The following is a 9,652-nucleotide window of genomic DNA, read 5'->3' as shown; positions in this document are numbered from 1 at the left end:
CCTCTCTTCCTCCCTCTCTTCCTTCCTCTTCTCTTACCCCCTCCTTCCCTCTCTCCCTCCCTCTCTCCCTCCCTCTCTCCTAGTTGAACAGAGGGTACTGGAGGACAACACCCCCCACCCCCCATACAACGTGTCTCTGTTTGGAGAGAGAAGCAGGCCAAGGGAGGCCATGGGAGCCATTAATGGGTCTGATAGGCTTCTTCTAACCTGGTGATGGATGGACTTTCATGGTTCTAAGTGTCCTACGCTCCCATACAGCTTCATGTATAGACGTGCATAGATGATATGTGGAGTATCTCATTGGTTTGATGTAGTTGGCCATGGCAGTGGTGATGTAGTCGGCCATGATGTAGTCGTATGTAATGTGAGAGCGTGTTCTTCATTCGTTTTAGTTGCAGGACTAATAAACGTATCAATTACAGCGTCATTTAGCTGACACCTTTATCCAAAGCCACTTCCACTGCAGTCCAACACGCATTTCATCAGCACGTATATATATATGCCAGCGGGGAAATTAATCATTTTTAAAGTGCAAGTTGTACTCATGAGCACCATCTCAACCAGCTCAGTTGTTCTCCAGACTGTAGTTACATTCACTATGGTTAGACACTTTATCATGACCTTGTTAATCAAATTCGATGGCACTTAGAGATGGCCATCCTCCCAAAGCGCTATATACATTAAAAATCATTACATTGTATTATTATTATTAGAGATGCACGATATATCGGCGGCCGATATATTAGTGGCCGATAAGTGGAAAAAATTAAATATTATTATTATACCGATATCATAATTTTGGCCGATTATTTAAGCCGATATTTGTAACGTCTAATTTCCCTCCAAATATGTTTTCCTGGGTAGCCTGTTATACTCATAGGTCCGTTGCCTGGCTACACTAAACGTTTTGAGCAGGGAAGGCAGCAGTCTAAAATATGAAATAAGCATGTCGGCGGTTTGGAACTATTTCGCAGTATCACAAGATAATAATAGAGTTGCTGTGTGCAATAAATGTTCGTGAATGTTATTTGCGTTGACTTTGATTACTTGATTGCTTTGATTATAGTGAATACAAAGTACTACATTTTAAGTGTTGTAGTGCATCCTGTTAAGTGTTGAGGGCTCTAGCCATCAAATGTGTTGCTTACTGACGTCACACACACACACACACACACACACACACACACACACGACAGTCTTGAATGTTGGATGTTATTTGCTTTGACTTGATAATATAGTGAATATAAAGTACTACATGTTAAGCGTTGTAGTGCATCCTGTTGAGGGCTCTAGCCATCAAGTGTGTTGCTTTTGATGAAATTTCTTGTGCCCTAACATTTGACAAAAAAAAAAGGCACATCTAAAACCTTTTGTACCCTTTATTTTTAAATACCAAAAAATATCGGTTATCGTATCGGTATCGGCCACAATAAACCAATAACTATCGGTTATCGGTATCGGCCCTAAAATTCCATATCGGTGCATCTCTAATTATTATTATTATTATTATTATTATTATTTCACTGCATTCAGGGGAGTTTCGAATCAATAATATCACACATGTTTCTGTATATGAACCACAATTACATTACAAGCGGGTCGGCCCCAAAGCACAACACACTATAGGGCATAAGACGACCTCAAAGGTGCCGTGCAAAAGCGATTCTGAGCTGAGGGTTTCCAGACCAATCCTTCATGCTGAAAAGGGAGTCTGTGAGCTTTAGGCTGGCAGCGCCAGGCAATAAGTGGGCATGACAAAACCACATTTAGCCATGCAGCTCATCCGATAGCCTTTTAAGGAAAACAGGAGAAACAATTCAACTGTAAAACCCGGGTGCCCTATCCGCACTCACTGCAGTGTGCATTAATCATCTGCCACAGCCAACACATTACACATATTACTCAAATCTACAATCTAGTGGAGCAAGAATTCTCGAGGAATCTGTAAGAACCCAGACACACGCCCTGACCAAATTCCACTCATTTTTCAGCCCTCCCCCCTTCCTCTCTACCTCTATCCCCCCCCACACCCCCATCCTCCTGCCTCCCTCCCTATCCCAGTGGTTTTATATCTGAGGAGAGTCATTCCGGGGAGCCGAAGGCAGATCAAATATAAATGAAGACAGAAGCGCATAAAACCGGGGAATGAGATATACGGCGCTGCCTCTTTAAAGCCCTCACCACCCCGCCTGCGTCGCCATGGTAACGCGCTTCGCTGCGGGTCGGGATATATGAGGTCGTTAAAAGCTCCCTTGTAAAACAGTGTATAATGTATGGACCTTGTTTTAATCCTTGCGCCGCTTTATCGATCTCCGTTTAATGAACGTTAATTATGGCAATCATTTAATTAGCAGAGTCCCATCCGGCTTTACGGTGCTCTTTCTCTCGGCCTATTACTAAAGATGACCACGCGGACGAAAATACATTCATCACTCGGGAAAGGGAGGCAATGCGACCTGTGACATGTGTGGGTTTGTTTGTGTGTGAGTGTGTGTGTGTGTGTGTGTGTGTGTGCGTACACTTAAAGACAGAGCAAGGGCAGGTGTGTGCACTCTGTTGATAAGGAGTGCATAGGCGTGTGTGAATGTGCTGGTGTGTGTGTGGCAGCATGTTAATGTAAGCCTGCGTATAGTGTGTGTGTGTGTGTGGGTACGCACACACACACACATACTTTTGAGTAGGCTTGAGGGATTGGGTATGTTAAACAATACATAGCTTCTGAATGAAATCACCTCGCCTAGCAGTGGCAACTGCAGTTTTCCATTTTTGATGTTGATAGCTCAATGAATCACAACGCAGCTAGACTTGAGAAGCCATAAAAAAAATCTCCCCTCACCAGAGTGAAAATGACTCATTGACAAGCCGAGGAAAACGCGCCGACTTCGAGCCCCACGGTGCGGCCCGGCACGGCTGGAACAACACCACGCAGCATGTGAATGAAAAGGCAACAGATCCCCCAAAAAACCTTCCTTCAGAAAAGTTATTTCAAGCCGTAACTCAACAAGATTGAGACGAGCGCAGCCGCAACGGATGCTGATTCAGCAGGGCCCACCGGATACGGGCCAGATCTGGGCCAGTCCAGGCCAGGGTTAGGTGCCGCCTGGAAGAGCACTAGTGTCTGTGAATGAAAAGGTATAAGATAAAAGATATGCGTTTGGCTCGGAAACCATTTCTTTTCATGTTTTTGCAAATTCATTGACGTCCACAGGTTGCCATCTTTTCTTTCTTTCCACTTTGAAAACGGTCAGATTTATGGTCACAAAGGAGCTGTTTTTCAACGACTTTTTTTATTTTCTTTGTAAACTGTGTTACCACGTGTTACGTTCTCCAAAGGTCACGCTTACCAGGCCTGTTTCTTCACCCGATATGCAATAAATATATCTGGATCCATTTCAAACCCGCAGCTAGGAGAGGCTAAGCCACTACTGCGGAGCATCCAGTTGTTAAAACAGCATGTGTGGTTTGTTTCCTTTGGACTACCCCGCGGACTCCCTCCACTCCCACACACACAGCCCAGATTTACTTTCACTGCTCCGATTAAAGATACAGGCCGCGATCCTGGTGAAGGATTGTTGATATTTGAGCTCAACAGGCAATCAAATGTACCCCTCCCCTTCCGTGCTCCCGAAGCCACACTGATTGGCTGTTAAAGTGTATGGCTCGGCCCAAGCCAGTTTGTTATGGGGCAGCCGTGGCCTACTGGTTAGGGTTTCAGGCTCACTGCTCCGGGTTAGTGAGACTTCACTTCACTGTGTGTGTCACTTCCCTGGATGGGTCAAATGTGAATTCAGAGTGTGTGTGTCTACAGAGTCACTTTCACCTTCACCTTCACCTTCACCTTTCCCCATTTCCAGAACTAGGACTGTGCAGGAACACTTTCGCTGAATTCAACGAAAATTGTAATGGATTATAATCAAGGATTACACCTTTAACTGATGAAGCTCCTCATACCCTGCCCAATAACGTCTGTCTACAGAGCCACAGAGCAGCAGTTTCAGACCCGCAGCTTCAGGCCAGTAGCATTCTACTCACGCCCTCTTACCTCGCAGTTTGAATTAGACAATTCCGAGGCTAAATTGTGTTCAACCTTTTCATCGTTGGCCAGTCTCTCATCAGGAGCATGTTATGACCACCTTAAAGGCTGCATGGCCTACATGAGCCAGTGCTCATGCAATACCATCATCATATTGCAGGGGGTGCTGCAGCACAGGAAAATATGACCAAAAACGGTCATACTAGCCAGTTCATGGAACTGCCGTTCATAGAACACTCTGACAATAGTCAGAATTCTGATTGTATAGAATTAGATCTGCAATTCTAACTGCATGGCTCAGATCAACCACCATACACCCTAGCTTTTCAACAGACCATTCTGGGAGAGGTTAGATCAGAGCAAATAAAGAAGAGCACTGTGCTGGTGCAAGTCTCACTAACCTATCCGTTTAACCCATGGTGACAGAATGGTCTATGCCTATGCAGGCAGGCACGCAGGCAGGCAGGCACGCACACACACACACACACACACACACACACACACACACACACACACACACATTTGATTGCTTTTATTTGGATCCAAAAGACAAGCAACAAGTGACAGGATCCAAATACTTTGGGAAGAGTCTTTGACAGGGTGACAGGTCTGATAGGCTTACAAACTTTTACCAGTTCTCCTAATAATGTAACACTCAAGAGTCAAGGATAAACAAAACATCTTCGTCTCCATATTTGCTTGCTACCAATGATGGCTGAAACAGAGCAGAATTTTGCTAGTCTTTTTGCCCCCTTTTTATGCAGCCCCCCCCCCCCCCCCCCCCATCTGCAGCCCTCTGACAACATTCTTATTATTTACATGGCCTAAACTTCCAAAGACAAGACTTATTAACCTACAGTCATATCCCAGCTGGAGAATGAGTTCCAATAATGATTGATATTTCAGTAGCTTAGAATAAAAGCAAGTGTCCATATACAAATCAAAACAGCAGCCTACTTCAATAATAGATACAGAATTCACAGATTAATTTACAATTACAATATCTGGGGTGTTTGGAATGTTTTTAAAGTACTCATTGTCAAGTATATTATGATGAAACCAGTTCAATTTCACAGTGCTATGAAGGTAAAACCTGCCATCATGTCTTAGGTTTTGTAAGTCTTTTGCAACCAGATCTACCAAGCGGTCGTGCCTGGCCACATACTGTCCTTTGTAGAAATGACATCCATTGAGTATGTGAGCGACAGTTTCTTTTTTTTGATAGTTTGTATGCAGTATACAATGAGGGTTGTGCTTTGAAACAGTGAGGCTGGTGAGAAAATGGTTCGGACTAAATAGCCACACACACACACACACACACACACACACACACACACTTTTCTCAAATGCCAGCAGGGGGCCCTCCTGGTTCATAGTTGTGTGTTGGCGTGGGGTGAGGTGAGGGCCAGGGGTTAGGAGCCAAAGTCAAGGGCACACGAAAATAGTTCAGAACAAGGCTTGAGTTGAACGTTTGTGAAAACGGCACATGAAAGAAGAAAGGCCAAGACATGCTGGAATTGTGCTCCTCTGATCTCCCTCTCTCTCATTCGCTGCCACTCGGCACCAGCATGAGAGCTATGAAAGACGTGTGTGTGTGTGTGTGTGTGTGTGTGTGTGTGTGTGTGTGTGTGTGTGTGTGTGAGGGACGGGTTACCAAGAATAGGCTTCTCTTTTGTGGCAAGGGCCCGTCCTGGGAAAGTTACATTGGCACACCCCCACTGGCGAACAGTTCCGTGGGCCAAGTGTGGTAGGAACATGCTAGGACTAACTTTTCAGGATTTGAGAGAAGCCATAGTGTCATCTGTGGTGTGTGTGTGTGTGTGTGTGTGTGTGTGTGTGTGTGTGTGTGAAAGCCATAGTGTCAACTGTGGTGTGTGTGTGTGCGTGTGTGTGTGTGTGTGTGTGTGTGTGTGTGTGTGGAAGCCATAGTGTCAACTGTGGTGTGTGTGTGTGTGTGTGTGTGTGTGTGTGTGTGTGTGTGGAAGCCATAGTGTCAACTGTGGTGTGCGGTGGGTTCTGATATTTGTCCCGAAGTCCGCTGCCAAAGGTATTCGGTATGCAAGGTGTCAAAAATTCCTCACACGCAATTCCTGCAGCTTACTTCATCAAATAAGCAGTTCTTTCTGCCACTAACATGAACTTGACCATGTCCAATGACTGCTTGGTCATGTCAAGCTTGTAAAGTTGTCAAGCCTTCATTTGATTGATCACTTGTGATACATCACTCGCTGTACTCCACTAAACGGCACATTTCCACATGTATGCACTTTGTTAAATGAAGGACAGGATACTACTACCACTAGCCATGCTGCTCCTGCTACTAGGCCTACTCGTAATAGTAATACAAGAAAAAAACTAGGCCCAGATCCATGTCTCTGTGACTTTACCGGAATAAGAGGAGGCATGTTTTGGCACTAAATATGCTATTTCGAATGTTAATGGGACATAATCTCATTGGAGAGGGGCCGCTTATTTCTTCAGGATGGATGGGCTTACAGTATATTCCTGATGTAGTGCTACGTGTGTGTAAACCCAAGAAAGAGAGCTAGATGTTCAATACATCTAAGGGTTGATACCAAGGGCTGCATGGAGTGGCTTATTTTAGTTTCATAGGCAATTTTGATGGGGAACTCAATGAAACAACATCAATAGGCGTACATAGTGAACCTTCAAGAAGTAACTTAGTGAAACCTTTTCCCCACGAAGAGGCAAAATTATTTTTCATCTATGATTTATTTGTATATAGTACGCTGGTGGACTCTAGGCCTTTGTATCGTTGGGTGTATTGGTTAAACTTTCAGTTCGTCTGAGTATGCATATCGTTACAATTCCAAGCAGGGGAAGGGTGTTGAATTGAAACCAGAATCACACGAACATTTAATAGATAGGCTTTTGGTTTGGTTTGGTTGGACTGTCTTGGCGAGGAAGGCAACTGCTGTCTATCAAAGGCCGACTTTGCGGCTGTTGAATCGATGACATTTCTGTACGTCTGAAATGTGACATGTTTGTGTTTGTTTCTAGTCTGATTTGGCTAACAACGCAGAACTACCTTCCAACTAGACCTGCCGTTAGCCAACAACACCATTTCACACCCAAATTGGTCTTCTCTGAAATAGCCCAGAGTGAAAATCCACGATATATTGTACCAGTTTAGCATGAACTTTATAATAAAATACCTGGTTCGTGGTCTAGCATGGTAACTCATAACGGTGTTTAGGTGTAGGCCCAAAACCACACAGGCTACCTACAACGGGTTAAACCATTTAGCACACAGAACCATTATATTGCCAAATGAAAAATACAACCCACTTCACATTTCTATAGGACGTTTTGGGCTGTTTATCAGGAAAATTACAACTGGAAAAAATCGGGGGAAACTCACCTTGCGTTTTACTAGGGCTATTCTGAAGAGACGTGGCGTGCTTTCGTTTATGTCACTTACTTCTGCAATCAACATCAGGTAACTTATCACGCTGGTAACATTGCCTAGTCCACGACGGTCTATCGAGGCCGTGAGTATGACCTTTCAGATTTAACAATGGGAAAATACTGCCCCCTTGTGAGGAAAAGCAGCGACATAATTGTTGCCTGGAAACTGTTTGTTACGTCGACGTGTTCTGAAGAAAGACACAGCTGCACAGTTCTGAACCAGAATTTTCTTTATAAAATGATATTTGAAAAAACAGCAACAACAAATCAAAACAGAGCTTTCAACAATGGAATAAATGTAATAGAAAAATGTATTTGGCTTGATGCAAGAAATGAGTAAAGCATGACCATAAAACGTCTTGTTCTGTCCAAGCACATGTCCACGTAGTCTAACATGCCAGGTGTTGCATTAGCTTTCCACGACCTCTGTGCAAAAAGAAGCCCTTTATCGTTGAAGTTTGAAGGCACACAAAAACAAGAAACAGAACAAAAGGACAGTACAACTGAAAGAGGGACATACAGACACAGTGAGCCATCAAAATTTTGAAAATACACTCTTTTCTTCCAATAACGAGTGTGTGAATTTAAATGGGGGATCTAACAATATGCAATAAGATCTGTAAGGCTGCTTTTTTATTCCCTGAATTTGGAGATCTGTCTGATTTCTATCTCTCTCTCTTTCGACAAACAATAACAACGAAGGTACATTAAAAGTTATACTGTTATAGCAAAACCAACACAAAGACTATACAGACATAAAATAATAGCACGATACATTCTAGTATGTAATTCTACCCCATTATGTTGACCCAAACATAGTCATAAAGCTTAAAAATAACAACACAGGCACACAAGAAATAATAAGATACGCAAATCGTGAAGAGGACGTGCATTGAGAAAGGTACACGTTCCAAGTCACCAAACTTTGAGATTCTTCATTAAATTGGTACATGTGACACGTATCCGAGATGGATTAAAAGTCGAAATGCACATCTACTAAATGCCAACTACTAAACCGCTATCAAATAAGCCTATATGTCCTGTCTCAATAAATGCTTTGGGTCTCTGAATGAGAATATAGCATGATTGACTAATTGTACATATACGTGCCTCTCTCTCTCTCTCTCTCTCTCTCTCTTCAGATCAAATGCTATGTGTAACTATTACATATATAGATATACAATATATGTTCATATATCCTGGGCCCTCTTGGCCCCTCCAGTGCTGCAAGGTCTCTGCTACATTGAAACAAGTTTGTCTGTTCCAGAACACGGTTAAAGCTAAAAGCTAAAGCTAAAAAGTTCTTGCAGCAGAAGTTATTATTGCTATTACATTGCTATGTCTTTCTGTCCCAGCACCTGAAATTTGACTTTGTCTGTTGGAGAGGTATGGCTGTGCTTCCCAACATATGGTTTTTCGTCATATTTTGAGAAAATGAACATCTGTGCATACAGATACATACATTCAGCCCCACACGCAAGCACACACACACACACACACACACACACACACACACACACACACACAAACACACACACACACAAACATGTACAGGCACACAGACAGACATACAGACAGACACACACACAAACATGTACAGGCACACAGACAGACATACAGACAGACACAGACACAGACATTCAGACACAGACACAGACAGAGACACAGACAAACACACACACACACACACACACACACACACACACACACACACACACACACACACACACACACACACACACAAACATATACAGGCACACAGACATAAACACAATGGCTTTTTGACTTGTACAGACAGGAGGTGGTTCGTCTTGAAAACAGACAAGTTAACAACACATTTTCTCATAGCACTTGGCATCTGTTTTGGTCCTGACCCATTGAATGTTACATCACCTGACGACTAAACTTAGGAACTGACGGCAGTCAACTCTTAACTGCATGTTTCTCCATGCGACCCCACTCTGCATGTGTGTCCATGCAACCCCACTCTGCATGTGTGTCCATGCAACCCCACTCTGCATGTTGCTCTGACACTCGTGGACACACTTAATACCTGAAGAGACTGCAGGCCAAAAGATACCCTGTCAAACCACCTGACATCAGTGCATGCATATCCCTGATGCATAAACCATGTGGATGGCTGCAGTCTATACTCTACAGACCCGACCAGCAACCATCCGTGTGTTTTTA

This window comes from Sprattus sprattus (assembly GCF_963457725.1).
Source record: "Sprattus sprattus genome assembly, chromosome: 10".
NCBI classification, from domain to species: domain Eukaryota; kingdom Metazoa; phylum Chordata; class Actinopteri; order Clupeiformes; family Clupeidae; genus Sprattus; species Sprattus sprattus.
Note: the sequence above shows the minus strand (reverse complement) of the source record.